At 45.6% G+C, this 17500-nt stretch overlaps 1 protein-coding gene across 1 annotated transcript in view; it reads right to left on the bottom strand.

Annotated features, from left to right (window-relative positions):
* The window catches only part of efnb3b (ephrin-B3b), a gene marked incomplete at both ends in the record, with an annotated part of 158158 nt that overhangs the window by 113077 nt on the left and 27581 nt on the right, over positions 1-17500 (bottom strand). The gene's annotated exons all lie outside the window — the stretch shown is intronic.

The raw sequence follows: 17500 nt of genomic DNA, 5'->3' as shown, positions 1-17500 counted from the left end.
GGGGACCCCCACAACCTTTTCATAGATTCCATATAGTTTCATCGTTTGACAGCACAATCGTCAGTGTATTTTGGATTTATGTCAATTTGTGTTTTCAGATATTTAACCACTTGAACGGTCAATACTTAATAAACTTGACCTTTCACTCTGTACTTAGTCTGCTCTTTTTACCCTCTACACCAAACCTCTTTGCCGAAAATAGCGGATCTACAAGCTCACAATGCCTCGCAGCGCGAGGCGTTGTGAGCTTGTAGATCTGCTATTTTCGGCTTAAGTTCTCAGAATATGAACACTAGGGTTCAAGTGGTTAATATAAAAAAAGAAGATAAAAAGTTTCTATCACTGAAAGATTTGGAGGACCCCCTGTAGTAACTCTGAGGACCCCCTAGGGGTCCCGGACCCCCTGTCGAAGACCCGTGGATTAGGCTATTTTCGGTGCGTGACACCGCGCTCGAACCAAGTATAAACCGGTCACACAAAGTGCCAAGGAACCAAACCAAGGATGAATAAGAATACAAATAAAAATAAATGAAACGTAAAAATGCCGAACTGCCGGGTGTTGAAATAACCCCCATGCCCTCTCTCTCTCTCTCTCTCTCTCTCTCTCTCCATCCTCTTTTTCTCTCTCCAAAACTTCTCTCACTTTCATCCTTCACTTTCTTCCCATCCTCGCAGGTAGCAGTCACTCTCACCCACCCACTTGTGTCCATCTCTATTCCCTCTGTTTATCTGTTGCTCTCTCCCTCCCTCCCTCTCCCTCTCTCTCTCTCTCTCTCTCTCTCTCTCTCTCTGTGTGTGTTTGAAGCATAGTGTGTCTGTCTCCAGAGCTGTTGTGATTGACAGCTGAGAGAGAGGCAAGGCAGCTCTCTGGTGACAGATAAGGACTTTGGCTCTATTACTCACTGAGCCCCCCTCATAAACACACACACACACACACACACACACACACACACACACACACACACACACACACACACACACACACACAGGGGGGCTCCCATGCTGCTCTGGTGGTGCGTCGGGGGGCACGCAGGCCTATTTGCATTAGGAAGCGGCGCGTTTAAATAAATAAAGAAAGGGATGAGTCGAGGAATAAATAGACAGGAGGCGCGACTGGGGACGCCGATGACTGATTCCTGGAGTGTGTGCGCCTATTTGTGTGTGTGTGTGTGCGCATGCGTGCGTGCGTGCGTGCGTGCGTGCGTGCGTGCGTGTGCAAGCGCTCCGTCCCTCGTGGGGAAGGCATCAGCGATGCCCCCTGTACACCCTGTTGCGCACGCACGCACGCACACATTCTCTCTCTCTTTCTCTCGATGTCTCTCTGGCTCTCAAATATACATGAAAAGATTCTACAAAGCCCCAAATTCATTATGTAAATGAAAAATATGAAAGGGTGTCTAAAAATACGGTGGTTCTCGCCTCTGCTCCTTTGTTTGGGGAAACACCGAGGAGACAACTAGCGGAGAGAGGGAGGGAGGGGGGGGGAGAGAGAGAGAGAGAGAGAGAGAGAGAGTAAATTCGATCCTTTCTCCAATTCCATCTAAGAATGTCACAAGGGAGACCTGTGGACCGATTATGACAGATTGTTTGGTTCTATGCAACAGCACCGGATTGACAGGTGAGAGCTAGACAAACAGACAGAGATAGAGAGACACACGCACGCATGCACGCACGCACGCACGCACGAGTGCGCACACACTCACAGAAGGAGAGCAAGACAGAGGGCGCAAAAAGGAAAATAAGGAAGTCGGCGCGGTCAAAAACACAACACTTCCAAGGACGGCGAGGGCGAAACCCCCGGTGCTTTTCTAAGTTTGTTTCAAGAACAAACAACAAAAAAAGAAAAATCAGGCTAAAAGTTGAATGTCAGACGTGATGAAAGGAGAACACCACGGGAGAGGAGAGGAGAGGAGAGGGAGAGGGCAACAGGGGCCAGACTGAGAGGAGAAGGAGAAAGATGGAGAGAGAGAGAGAGAGAGAGAGAGAGCTCCGAAAGAAAGAGTGACGGATGTCCTGCCGCGCCGCAGCCAGGTGTTTGAATCCAGGGGCGTCACAAGGGGGGGAGAGGTGGGACTGAGTTACTAGGGCCCATGGTGGAGGAGGGAACTTCATTGTTTTGTGCTTTAGCTATTGAAAAATAGCAGATATACAAGCTTGTAGATCTGCTATTTTTGAAAACATGTGCAAACTTTGAATATATGTATTTTTTTTAGCAAACATTTGTAACTCAAATTCTGCTTCTGGGGGGGTCCCTGAAACAAAATATTTTGAGATGGGGGTCCGTGGCCAAATACATATCATTTTGGGGGTCCTTCACGTGAAAAGGTTTGAGGAGCACCACTATTCAAAGACTTGCACACATTTTCACGATTTTTCAAAAATAGCAGATCTACACTCGCGCTGTGAGCTTGTATATCTGCTATTTCTCAATAGTTAAAGTACCCAGGGCCCAGGATTTGGTGCGACACCCCTGTTTGTATCCAGGGGAGTCACGGGAGAGAGAGAGAGAGAGAGAGAGATGGATGAGGGGGACGGTGTGTGGGGGGAATAATTAGGCAGACCCCCTGGCAGAGGGGAGGGTTCTGACCTAGCTACTATCTGGAAGCTTACAACCGGTCTAACGCACACACGAACACAATCGCAGACTTACACGCACACACACATCCATTCACCTGCCTTCACCCCCCCCACCCCCCCCCCCCCCCCCCCCCCCCCCTTCCCAATGTTCGTAAGGGCTTATTTTTTCTTTCTCCCGGGCAGTTCCAGGAGGAACTGCCCGGAAGCAATGTTTTTTTTTTTTAACGGCCCAAGCAACCCAACACCATCCAATGCAAAGCTTGCACCTCCCAAATCTTTATCTTTTTCTTTTTCAGCAAGAAAGGGCTATAGCAGCGCCGTGGTACTGTATGTACTGTATGGCAGCAGCGTGCTCCCTTAAATGCACAAATACATTTCGTTGTACTGTGAATGTACTTGTATGTGTACTGTTCTTTGAAAATGAGTTGATCGTTGACAAATGAAACTGTGCCTGTGTACCTGTACTGTATTGTTACAATGACAAATAAACTCTAATCTAATCTAATCTAATCTAAGGGGAAGAAAGAGTAGAGTTTGGAGGACGCACAGGACGAGAGAGAGAGAGAGAGAGAGAGAGAGGGAGGGAGGTGAAATAAGACAGGGGTTCTCAACCTGTGGGTCGAGACCCCGAGGGGGGTCCCCAAATTATTTTGGGAGGTTCCTCAGACGATTAACTAATGTGCAACATTGTTTTCTCACTCAACGGTAAAACAAACCAACATAAAGTTTAAGTGTATAGAGGGTGCATCTGCACATTTCTAAAGTGACAATTTAAGGACTTTTTAATACCTTTAAAATGACAAATTAAACATTGGCCAAATTGTCAAATATTAGAGGCAGAAGCTGTGAAAATAGCTGATCTACATAGATCTGCTATTTTCACAATAGAACCGTGTTATACAAAATGTAATGCCTCAACTCTTAGTGCTCGTCAGGGTGGGGGTCCCCTGTTAAAATATGACTATTTGGGGGGGTCGAGCCTGAAAAAGGTTGAGAACCACTGAAAAAAGAGAACGACAACAGACAGAGGGAGATGGAAAAGAAGACGAGAAAAAACACAGTAAGGCTCGTGACCAGCGAGAGAGAGAGAGAGAGAGAGAGGGAGCAGAGGACAATAGAAAGAGAGAAAACGATAGGAGAGGAGAGATGGAGAGGGCAGGAAAATGGCCTTTTTGTCTTCCTTCTGGAAGACAAAGGAGCAGGAACGACAGAGGAGAGAGAGAGAGAAAAAAAAGCAGTCTCTTTCTTTTCCCCGGGCATCTAGTAGATGACAATAGCTATTTGTCTCCCCATCAGAGACGAGAGGAGCGAGAATGACTCTCTCTCTCTCTTTCTCTCTCTCCGTCCCTCCATCGTCCTCTAGAGATGGGGTGAATCGGAGCTGTGTTGTGTTCAGACGCCACGGCGCATACCAACAGCGCTTTTATGTGTAGCGGTAGAGCTGTGTTCAACGACGCTTTCCTAGTGCAGGGGTCTTCAACGTTTTCAGGCCAAGGCAAGGAAGGACCCCTTAGCTGAGAGAGAGATGAAACAGGGACCCCCAGATTCCATATAGTTTCATCGTTTGACAGCACCGTCATCAGTGTATTTTGGATTCATGTCAATTTGTGTTTTCAGATATTTAACCACGTGAACCGTCAATACTTACTAAACTAGACCTTTCAATCTGGACTTAGTCTGCTCTTTTTCTCCTCTACACCAAACCTCTTAGCCCGAAAATAGCCGATCTACAAGCTCACAACGCCTCGCAGCTCGACCTACTCCACTACCGAAACATTTAGGACCACTACTGGCTGACAAGGGGAACTACACGAAGCTGAAAACACAACCAGACATGCTTTCTGTATTAGCTCAACAGTCGAAATTTGCGCACTCGCGCAGGAGGACACAGATTTGATTCCAGGAAATTCAAGTTAAGGATTTCAGCTTTACAGTTCTTGCCTTGATGAAGACCATAAGGTTGAAACATGTTGGTTTTATTAAATAAACGTTGTTTTATTGCAATCTCCTCGAGTGCTCTGATCTCAGCTTAGTTTTTCTACAGTATTATCCCACTGATACTAGCAGCACCACATACTTTTAATAAGATTTTATCTCCCTTGAGCACCCGGTTGGTCTCAGTTTTTTTGTCTATTAAATATACTATATTGATAAAATATTGTTTTTGTGACTGCAAGGGATAGTTCACCCAAATAATAACTTTTTTCTATCGATTACTGACCCCACGGAGACTTGATTTCATGGATATTTTTTAGTTTTTGTTGCATACCTAAGCCAATAATGTGAGACACAAAGAGCCTCCTCATATTATTGGCTTAGGAAAACGAAAACCTATGAATTCTCAATGAGAAAAGGGTTAGCGCTAAACTGGAGCTCGATGCTACCTCCTCAAAGCCTGTAGGCATTATGGTCTCGTGTGGCCAGACGTCAGACGTTTGCATTTATCATTTTAAATATGATTTAAACTAGTGAAAACAGCCGATCCACAAGCACACAACGCCTCGCACCGTAGATCTGCTGTTTTCACTACTTTTGTACAACGGCCTCGTGTGATGAAGCAGGGCTTTACTTTGCGAAATAACTTACACATTTGAAACTTGGAGATACAAGGTTTCCACCCGACAACGACGATATACAGTACTTTAAGCAGTCTGTCTGTCTGTCTGTCTGTCTGTCTGTCTGTCTGTCTGTCTGTCTGTCTGTCTGTCTGTCTGTCTGTCTGTCTGTCTGTCTGTCTGTCTGTCTCTCTCTCTGACATATACTGTATAGACAAGGTTTTTTCTGGGAACCTAGAAGACTAGCACCCCCTACCCCCCTCCCCAGTGAGAGGTTAAGGGTGAGGGTTCACGCTTGAGAGCCGATGGTGCAACCAGCCAGACAAAGCAGATTAACACACACACACACACACACACACACACACACACACACACACACACACACACACACACACACACACACACACACACACACACACACACACACACACACACAGGCCATGGTGGTGTGTCGGGCCCTCTCACCCCTCTCGCAGCATGCTCCCAGGCCGCCACCTCATTGGGCGAGATGATCGTATACGTCGCGGCTTGCACCAATCGGAGGTCAAGGCCCCCCCATTATGCGCACGGTCAGTGGTCAACGTGCGGCGCCGCGGGCCGCCGGTGTCACGCCTGGAATTACTATTCAAAGGAAACCAATCACAATCACTTATTGTGTTGTGAATTATGGGCTGCCATGCCGGACACAAGGCCGGTCAGACCTCTGAACCCCAACACCCACACACACACACAACACTGCCTTTAAACTTGGTAATAAAAGGAAGTTATCGGTTCACCGTAGGGCTGCAACTGTTGATTGTTTTCTTAGAGATAGGGCCGTCACAATTATTACATAATCGTCTAATCGCAATTATTTGATATAATCGTCATAATCGTTTACATGTTGAAACATTTTCATATTTTCAAACATTTTTAAAAATAGTGGAAATAGCAGATCTAGAAGCTCACATGCGTTGTGAGCTTGTAGATCGTCTATTTCCGATATCAATGTTCTTTTTCAAGTATAAAGTTGTCAAATATGTAAGTCATTTCTTTGTATATTTAGGTGTTGTGTCATATCTGTCATGTGCATCTTCAAAGCCTACAAGCCAAACAGAAATGTAATTGTCAACGACAGAAACACAATTCAATTGTTAATCGCAATTATTTGAGTGACAATTAATCATCATGTAAAATGACGTGACATAATCGTGACAGCCCTACCCACTGAACAACCCTGCCTTTAAACTTGGTAATCAAAGGAAGTTATCGGTTCACAGTAGGTCTGCAACTGTTGATTGTTTTCTTAGTGATTATTCAAGCGATTACTTTTTCGATAGATTTGTTATATCAAGAATAACAAATCGATTAACCACTTAAGTCAGTGGTTCTCAATCTTTAGGACCATCAAATGTGTTTAGCCAAGGACCCCATCTAAATGAATCAAAGTTTAAAAACTTGCACATATATAAGCTTGTACATCTGCCATTTTTGAATAGCCAACATAAATGGATAAAGTGGTTAAAACGATTGTGATTCTGCAATTAAAACATTTTGCTCGGGAGTCCCTGGAACCGCCCCCAAGGACCCCTGGGGGTCCCCAGCCCTCACTTTGAAAACCACTTATTTGAAGTAGTACTGTCATCTAAAGGGGTACTGTACTGTCACTTTAAAAAGTAATCTTAAAATATTAGTTAATGTTTATGATGTCATTGTGAGAATGCACAATTTTAAGCCAATCAAATTAATTGACTGTACTTAGACTACTTACTGTACTGGTCAGCTGTTGTTGGGGGGTGAGGGGCAGATTACACTGTGACATGAGTTTCAGACTATTTCAGACTGTTTTCAGAGAGACCACGTGACCTACTGTATCATACTATTATAATTTCAGGGCGTGTCAGCGGGCCTTTAAGTGTCATTGTAAACTGTACTTCCTCACACAACAGAGTTGTTATAAAATGCATAAAATATTGACGATATTTCTGAAACGTAATGACACACAGAAAATAGCGATTGATTATTTAACAAAAGTGATGAATCAAACAGAGTAGGGTTTATTTCCCTCTGAGTTACAATGAACGTTTGTTGTGCGTTTGTGTTCTGCACCACCATTCCTCTGTGATTCTTAATGTATGCAATGACTGCAGTGCAGTGTTATTAAAACCATCATTTAAATGCTTTCATTCAATCCCCCGCACTAAAACTTTAATTTCTTAATGTATGTAATAATGACTGCGGTGCGCTGCAGCGCTGTGTTATTTGAAACCATCAAATGAATTTATTCATCCAATCTCCTACAAAAGAAACTTTCATTCGAATCAAAAGTGTGATTGATTTAATGATCAAGCACTCGTTCTCAGACCTTTAGATATTAAAGGAGTTTGTTCTTTTTTTGGGATCCAACTAAAGCTCGACTTATACCTTGCTGTTCAATGGTGTTGGTGCAAGACACCAAAATCTACAAGCTCACAATGCACCGTGAATGCGACTCTTTTTCGTATTTTTTACGACGAAACATGAATTTTTCAAAAAATGTACGTGCCAGGTTGATTCGGATGACTCGCTGCATAACCCCACATTTTAGAAATGCTTATTTCTTTATTTTATTTTAAGAGTATGTGAGTGAGCGCGAGGGAGTGCGGCAGTCAGCCTGACCGTGTGTGTGTGTGTGTGTGTGTGTGTGTGTGTGTGTGTGTGTGTGTGTGTGTGTGTGTGTGTGTGTGTGTGTGTGTGTGTTTGTGTGTGTGTGTGTGTGTGTGTGTGTGTGTGTGTGTGTGTGAGGTCCGTCTTGTGATCTGGCGTTGGTGGGCAGCCGTGACAGTGTGTTTAGGAGTGCTAAATGCCCCCCTAACCCGCTGCAGTCTGTTATTAGCCACGCTGACTGCCAACATTGATAACTCACACTGGCACTAATGCCCACGCCTGAACACACACACACAAGCACGCACACACACACACACTCACACACACACACACACACACACACACACACAAAGTGGATGCAGGCCTGATAAACAAACGCACATATGCAAGCACTTACGAACACATACAAACAATCTCGCACGCAAACACACGTGTGTGCGAGCGCGCACACATCCGAGGGATACTTAGTGGAGGAGGGTAAATAGCTCCGATCCGCCTTCTCCTCCTTCCGTCTTCTTATCAGAGAAGTTGCGTTCCGCCTTAGCCAGGCATACTGTACAGTAATTAATCATGATTCTCATTAATTATCTACACGCCCGGCTGGCTAATTAACCCACTTAGAACGGGTACACATTATTGTGTATCATTGTTTTATGCTTTAGCTATCGAAAAACAGCAGATATACAAGCTCACAGCGCGGCACCGAGTGTCGCGCTGCGAGCTTGTAGATCTGCTATTTTTGAAAAATCGTGAAAATTAGATTTTTTTTTTACCCGATTCTATAAGTGTCTTTTGAATCCTTCTAAGGTTTTTTGAAAAACCCTATGTTTCTATGTCAGCAATCTGGCCAGCCATCGTCAAAGAAAAGGTCCTATTCACTTAACTGGAGCTCAGTTAGTCTGTTCTCGAAAGACTACTATGTCAGTGGTTCTCAAACTTTTTCATGTGAAGGACCCCCACAATTTAGCCACGGACGCCCATCTCAAAATATTTCATTCCAGGGACCCCCCAGAAGCAAAATCTTAGTTACAAATGTTCGCTTTGAAAATACATTATGTTCAAAGATTTGCACACATTTTCACGACTTTTTTTCAAAAATAGCAGATCTACAAGCTCGCAGCGCGGCACTCGGTGCCGCGCTGTGAGCTTGTATATCTGCTATTTTTCCACTGGTTAAAGCATTCAATAATTCTAGGCCTAAAAACGTTAACACATCAACTCAGCCAGAACTAATGCTGCATGCTAGTTTCACCAGTTGCACTCGGCAGCACCATCCCCCCTCCGACAGAACTCCTGCAGGCCCCGCAACTTCCAAACCAGACCTCCTCCTCGCTAACTTCACTTCCGCTCTGCAGCTTCTGGAAAACAAACTGCCCCCGCAGACTGGAGCGCGCCTCTGTCTCTCTAAACCAGGGGTCTTTTTCAACGTTTTCAGGCCGAGGACCCCTTAGTTGAGCGAGAGATGAAGCAGGGACCCCCACAACCCGTTCAGAGATTCCATATGTAGTTTCATCGTTTGACAGCACGATCGTCAGTGTGTTTTGGATTCATGTCAATTTGTGTTTTCAGATATTCAACCACTTGAACCGTCAATACTTAATAAACTTGACCTTTCACTCTGTACTTAGTCTGCTCTTTTTCCCCTCTACACCAAACATCTTTGTCGAAAATAGGCATTGTGAGCTTGTAGATCTGCTATTTTTGGCTAAAGTTCTCTGTGTGTACAAATGGAACCAAATTAACCCGTTTGGTTCCATTTTTACACTGTCAGAGTTAAGGGGAGACCTTGAAATGTGAGAAAGTTTGAGAAACACTGTTCTAACCCAACATCCCCCCCCCCCCCCCCCCCCAAATGCACTGCAAAGCCGATGCACAGACTCTAGGCCAGTCCTTCACTTAGGGATGGGGATACGGTTGCCTTCCAAAGCTCTTAAACAGAGCAACTTACAAGTGCGAGAACCAGAGTGAGCAGTGTAAGCACGACCTCTGGTCAACATGCAGCAAGGTAAACAGTCACACAAGTAGAGAACAATGGAGTGCCTCAAAGAAACTAGCATACCAGCTAAACAATGGACCTAGCTTCTGTCCAAATAATACAACATTTGTGGTCAATAAAAACACATCTAAATAACAAAAAAGCCTGTGAACAAGTAACATACTGAATATCTGCATAGAAAACTAGCATCCATGCAAAAGAGCGCGACTATAAAACATTGAATTTTGATGCAGACCTACATTAAGGCAGTGAGATCTCGGCTGCCCGTCTTGAAACGCAAGACTGCCGCGACAGAGCGTTGTATCATGCGAGGACAGCGCTCGCTGTTGTCCACGCACTGTAAACTATCCAAGAGCAAAATAAAGTGTTTCTCCATTCGACAAGGCAGCGTCCCCCAGGCCAGATATAAAACACATTTCTCACACGGAGTCCCCAGCCGAGAAAACACAGAAAGAAAGAAAAACAGTTGCGGAGCCCAGGAGTCAAGGTAAGAGAGCGAGCCGAGAGGAGGAGGAGGATGGTAAATAATTCGCGGCCAGCAGCAGCTGGACGTGTTGAGCCAGATGAATGGGAACATCTGCCGAGAGCCATTTTTCCACACTTCTCCCCCATGATCATTTTTAAGGCTTTATTAGCCGAGATATGGAGCTGGAGTGTGACAGGGAGAAGACGGGATGAAACAGGAGCGCACTGACGCGTCGAAGCCGTCACTCGCATATCGTCGTTGTCGGGTGGAACCCTTGTATGTCCAAAACCATTCGTTTTGCATTTATCATTTTAAAAATGATTTAAACTAGTGAAAACAGCCGATCTACAAGTGCTTGTAGATCGGCTGTTTTCACAACTTTTGTGCGACAGCCTCGTGTGATGTAGCAGGGCTTTACTTTGCGAAAGAACGTACACAATTGAAACTTGGAGATACGAGGTTTCCACCCGCCAACGACGATATAGGAAGCTGTGACATTACGAGTGATGACAAAGTCTAACCCGCTGTTTCTAGCCGGGGGGTCCGTGAATGACCACCAGGGGTCCAAATGGACCGTTTATTGGGTATGAGGAGGGTCCATTTGGTTCCGTTTGTACCCTCTTAGAGTTTAAATGACACTGAGGATTTCACACGGTGGTGGGGTGCAAGAGATAAGCAGTGGCGTAAAGTAACTAAGTACATTTACTCAAGTACTGTACTTAAGTCGAATTCTGTGGTATTTGTACTTTACTTGAGTATTTCCAATTTGCAATACTTTTACTTCTAATGCACTACATCTCGGATCCAAATATTGTACTTTTACTCCACTACATTTATCTCAAAACTTTAGTTACTAGTTACTTTCCAGATATACATTATAATATTATAAAACATACATAAACCATGTTAGCCCTATTTGAAGGATATTTGAAAATATTTGAAAGGCTATTTGAAAATAGCTGATCTAGATCTGCTATTTCCAAACATTTTGTACTTTTACTTTTGGTACTTTGACTACATTTTCAAAACAATACTTTTACTCAAGTAAATGTTGTATTCCCGACTTTTGCTTGTAAGGGTGCCCTCACACCAAAATACCTATGAGAGTGGAATCCGCGGGCACGTACCTTTTAGGCGAAGCCCGAACTGGCGAAGTGGGGAAATGTCCGATACCGTAGCGATCTGGCGAACGTCTTCTGGACAGGGCGTTTATCGTGCGCTTGCCCAGGCCTTACGGCCTGGGCATAAATATAACGATTGCATTCACCACGGCTTCGTAACTCGCGCGGCGCTCCGCCGGCCGCGCGGCCCTGGCCCGCTCTTCGCGGCCACTCGCGCCTGCGGCGCTCGGGGGCGAAGAGCAGGACCAAGGTCCGCTGGCCTTCGCGCCGCTTGCAGTGTCGTGGACAATCGATTCGCCAGATCGCTACGGTAGGAGACAAATCCCCACTTCGCCAGTTCGGGCTTCGCCAGAACAGGACTTTCCCGAATCCGCGTTCCGCCAATGCATTTCAATGAGAAGGGAGTGTTTTTTTGCAGAAATCCTCTGCTGGCATGAAACCGCTTCACTCTCATTGAAATGCATTGGCGGAACGCGGATTCCACTCTCATAGGTACTTTGGTGTGAGGGCACCCTAACGGAGTATTTCTATATTGCAGTATTGATACTTTTACCTAAGCATTAGGAATATGAGTACTTTTTCCACCACTGGAGATAAGATTTTTGCATTAAACGGGGGTCTGAGCCCATAATGCATTATCACACCAGAGGTCTTTGAAATGGGAAAAGGTGGGGGAAATCACTGGTCGAGAAGCGCTCCACCGAGACAAACTGTTTATTTGGAGGATTAGGGCCCAACTTTTACTGCGTTTGGGTTTTCTTCCCCAACCCCCCTCCCCCCTCCCCCCCCTCCCCACCAGGCCCCAGGGCAGTTGGGAGAAACGCGCCGCCTGGGGCCCAGATAGAAGGTAATTCACACCCAGACATGGAATTGGAATCGACATGGAATGTTTCCATGCATGAAGCCTCTGAATAATTTACTGTGGGCTCCAGCGCTCAGCATTATGCTCTCTCTCTCTCACGCACGCACACGCACGCACGCACGCGCACGCACGCACGCACGTACACACATACACACACGCACGTACACACACACACACACACACACACACACACACACACACACACACACACACACACACACTCTACGCAAACAATTATTCTCCACACAAACACACAAACATTTTCCTTTACACCAACACACACGCTCGCACACACACTGTATTCTCTACAAGACACACATTTTTCTTTACATCAAAACACCCGCACGCACGGACACACACACACACACACACATTACATATACTACACTAACACACACCAGACACGTTCAAACCATTCTTCCTCGCCTCACCAATTCCTCACTGGCGCGTCACTAAACATGCCCCCCCCCCCCCCCCCCCCACACACACACACACACACACACACACACAGCCTCGCTGGCATAGACAGGCTGCACGCCATATAATTATGTGCCCCCACAACCCACCCATCTACCCAAAAGCACGGGGCAGTAAACTCACACACTTGTCTGGCCATTAAGCTGCTCTCTCTCTCTCTCTCTCTCTCTCTCTCTCTAAGTGGTGGAAGGAGTACTACTACTCTGTTACGAGTAAAAGTCCTGCCACGCGAAATGTAATACCAAGGTAAAAGTACAAGGCGCCGCATCACGCTATTTTGGAATTGTTTTCAAGTACTCGATGAGGAGTAACAAGTACCAATATCTATCTGTGATGTGGTGTGTGGTGTGTGTGTCATATCACAACGAGTTGTGAGCTTGTAGATAGGCTATTTCCAAATGGCCACCGTATAAACTCAGGCTTAAGTGGTTTATGTATGTTTTTATAATATTGTAATTTATATCTACAAAGTAATTAGTAACTAAAGTTTTCAAATAAATGTAGCGGAGTAAAAGTACAATATTTGAATCCGAGATGTAGTGGAGTAGAAGTAAAAGTATTGGAAATTGGAAATACTCAAGTAAAGTACAAATACCTCAAAAATGTACTTAAGTAGAGTACTTAGGTAAATGTACTTAGTTACTTTACACCACTGATTTTCCACCACTTCTCTCTCTCTCTCTCTCCGTCCTCCCCCGCTCTCCGCACTCGTCCGTCTCCTCTCGACCCGCTGACCCTCTGCTCCTGCTCGGGGTCGTCCAGACGCGAGCACCTCGCTTCACCTCCTTCCTCACATCTTGTTCCCTTTCTAACTTTTATGGGCCAGAAGCCTTGTATATGAGAGAGAGAGAGAGAGAGAGAGAGAGAGAGAGAGAGAGAGAGACATACAGACAGAGAGAGGGGGGAGGGGGGGCTGCTCTGACGTTAACGAGCTCGCTCGTTAAGGAAGGGAGGGAGGGAGGGGAGGGAGGGCGGAAAACGCAGTGGGTCGTAATTGGGAGCTCTCTTTTCTTTTTTCTCTTATTAAAGGAGAGACAGAATTGGGTTGCCATCCACGGTCTGTCTGTTTGAAAGTCATGGGACCAAATCTAAGGTGAGAGCAGAGAGAACGACTTGTGGATTTCCTCGGGAGGTCACACGCACACACACACACACACACACACACACACACGCCTATCAATCACGCTTATTAGAAGGACTGTCACACACACATACGCGCGCACACGTCGTACACGAATACGAATGCGCAAATATACACGCACACTGCACTTTTCTCCCCGTTCACTGAAGACAAAGAACACTCTACTGTGATGCTTGATTTCCGCTTGGTACAGTGCCGGAAAATAGCCGATCTACAAGCTCAAAACGCGTCGCACCGCTTGTAGGTCGGCTATTTTCAGGCACGCAACACGCCGGCAAGCATTCCAAAATACAAATCAGGCGATTGAGTGTCTTGCGAACAAAAGGAGCTGTCAGTGTCCCTATTACAGAACTACATTGCATTGACAGACACCTCTGTTCCAAGTAGGGAGAGCTGTTGATGTCATACGTCGCACAGCTCGTTGTGTAGGAAACAGTTGTAAAGGGAAGAAAGAAGAAGAAAAAAACAAAGCTGGTACTGGTAAAAAAAATACATAATTTTCTGATGCTGAAATGTCTATATTCATGTCATATTACCCACAGAAATCGATCAGTTGATAATGGTGTAATGTGAGTGCCGTCGGTGCCAGTAAGGTCCACACAATGGGAATAAGTCTTTGTGACTTCATTGTGTTTTCATTGACGTGTTATTTCAGCGAAAAGCATGTATGACATGTGAAATCTCTCACAACATTTCGACAGCGGTGCGCGGCAGGTTAGCTACTCACCCCACGGAGGTTAGTGTTAGGGTTGGTTGTCGAAAAGATGACATGTAGAAATACAACACACTCCCGTATTACATGTACTTTTCCTTTTAACAATGCCGTCCAAATGTCGAATCAAATCAGCGGGTGAAATATAAGAAATACAATTCTTCAAGAAATGATTGTATTATACTTTTATTTGGCAAATCTGCTTTGTTAACTGTCGTCCAAGTGCTAAAGTGTGCCGTTGAGACCGTCGATATGCAATGATAGAATTGAATCGCTGCTTCCAGCTCCTGGATCGCAGAGCGCCAGAAGCGGCTGATAAAGATGACTTACAGTATTTGACTTCCATCGCCACCACAGTTTTTACTGTGTGGTCTCTGCGTTTTGCACCTGGCATGGTGTGTGTGTGTGTGTGTGTGTGTGTGCACGCATCCTTACGCTTTTCCCCCTGATTTCTCCTCATCGCGAGGCAAGATCGAGTTTTTGCACGATGGAAACTCTTATTCCTTCATCTCGCAACGCATGCTAATAAATATATTAAAGGAGAGGGGGGGGAAAAATAGAGGCGAATTGAAAGCGATACCCAAGAAATGTGTTTTGCGCCGAAACCGCCCCAAATAAGCCTGTGTGTGGTTTGAAAGCATGTGGCTTTGCATTTCTTAATGTGCAGATATGTGCCAGTAATATGTGTGCGTGTGTGTGTGTGTGTGTGTGTGTGTGTGTGTGTGTGTGTGTGTGTGTGTGCGTGTGTGTGTAAGTCGGTGTAATCCTTCGCTGTGGGACGTGCGCTCCCTCCTTCCTGTGCCAGATGAGAAGATATGGTGCCAGAGAGCGTGCGGAGTGGGCTGCCAACTGCTAACATACAGACTGACGGTGGTGTGCGCGTCAAGTGTCCACGTACGTCGTGTGTCCGCGTACGTCGTGTGTGTTTGCGTGCCCCACTCACACACGCACGAGCACCAGATACACACAATAAGACAGGAAACGTTCAACATCGTAGCTCACGACGCACGCGTATACAGCACATGCGCTCGTATGTAAGCTATGGATGGGACGATATGAAAATGTCATATCACGATTATCGTGACAAAAGAAATCGCGATTTAAGATATTATCGCAATAATCAAAAGCCGGTATCCTGGGGTGGAACATTTGCCAAAAAATTGCAGATCTACAAGCTCACAACGTGTCGCAAGGCAAAGACATTTCATAGAGAGTGAAAAAAATACTTTATCAAGTACGTATATTATAAGTACCTTTTACCAATTATAGAGGGTTTAAGTGGTACCGGATATGCAGCTTTTGCAAATTGATCCCAGTGCATGACGGAGGACGATTTCACGATAAATTAAAACTCCACGATACGATTATCGCGGGTGTTTTTTAACCACGATAAAATCGCTTATCGTCCCATCCCTAATCATGTAAGCGTGTGCACACACACCCACACAATCAATTCTCTCTCTCTCTCGCATAGCTCGCACTCGCACGAACGCGCACGCGCACACACACACACACACACACACACACACACACACACACACACCACACACACACACACACACACACACACACACACACACACACACACACACACACACACACACACACACACACGTCAGGGTGGGTTTTTTCGGGCAGGTTTGTTCTCGTCTGGAGGAACTGTGGTGCGGAGGATTAGGGAAGAACCCACAGAGAGGTAGATAGAGTAGCCACGGGAGGGAGGGATGGACGGATGGAGGGATGGAGAGAGGGAGGAGAGAGGGAGCGAGAGACATGAAAGGGCAGGAAGGCGACTACAGAGAGAGGGAGGTAGAGAGAGAGAGAGAGAGAGAAAGAGAGAGAGAGAGAGAGAGAGAGAGAGAGAGAGAGAGAGCGGCAGCAGTGAGGGAAGGCTCTATGAAATGTTAACGGTATGGTTTTATAGAGCAGGATGGATTAGCTCTCCTCCCCCTCCATTGTGTGATTGTGTGCCACTATAGGACTATAGAGGCAGCAGTGTAGGGATTGAATGAGAATCCCTTTCTCTCTCCCTCTTTCTCCTGCGCTAAATTAACCCGTGTAGACCGGTAACGCATTATTACGCGTTATTTTATGCTTTAACTATTGACAAAATAGCAGATATACAAGCTCACAGCGCGGCATCCAAGTGCCGCGCTGCGAGCTGTAGATCTGCTATTTTTGTGCACGTCATATTTTCAAGTGTCTTCTACATTTTTGAAAAATTTTCTGAAGGTTTTTTGGAAAAAATGCTTTTATGTCTGTGGTGCTCAAACATTTTCGTGTGAAGGACCCGCAAAATGACATGCATTTGGCCATGGACCCCCATCTCAAAATATTTAGTTCCAGGGACCCCCCAGAAGAGAAATTTGAGTTACCAATGTTCGGTTTAAAAATACATATATTCAAAGATTTGCACACATTTTCACGACTTTTCAAAAAGTAGCAGACCCACGAGCTTGTATATCTGCTGTTTTTCGACAGTTAAAGCATCAGAATAATTCAAGGCCTACAGGGCTTAATAATATGAAGCTCTCTATCCCCCTCAGCCCGCCTTTATCCCTCCTCTCTCTTCTTCCCCCTTCTGTCTTTATCTCTCCCAGTTGCTTCATTCCATTATTCCCTCGGCGGCGTGCCGAGCTGAAGGAATATGCCTGCGTCGTGCTCGCCGTGTGTGTGTGTGTGTGTGTGTGTGTGTGTGTGTGTGTGTGTGTGTGTGTGTGTGTGTGTGTGTGTGTGTGTGTGCGTGCGTGCCGCGCGCTCGCTGTGCGTGCACTCAAAGTTAAACCAGGTGCTGCTAGCAAGCCAAAGATGGCGGGGGAAGTTTCATTTTTTTCCGCGGATTACAACAAAGACGGGATGGATGCGTCACAAGTCACAACGGAGAAATGGGTGGAGAGAGAGGGAAAGAGAGAGTGTGTAGGGGGATAAAAGATTGGAAGAGGAGAGGGCAAAATATTTGAACAGAAAC

Source organism: Nannobrachium achirus, assembly GCF_963921795.1.
Source record: "Nannobrachium achirus genome assembly, chromosome: 14".
NCBI lineage: Eukaryota > Metazoa > Chordata > Actinopteri > Myctophiformes > Myctophidae > Nannobrachium > Nannobrachium achirus.
This window is presented reverse-complemented; position numbering and strand designations above follow the sequence as displayed.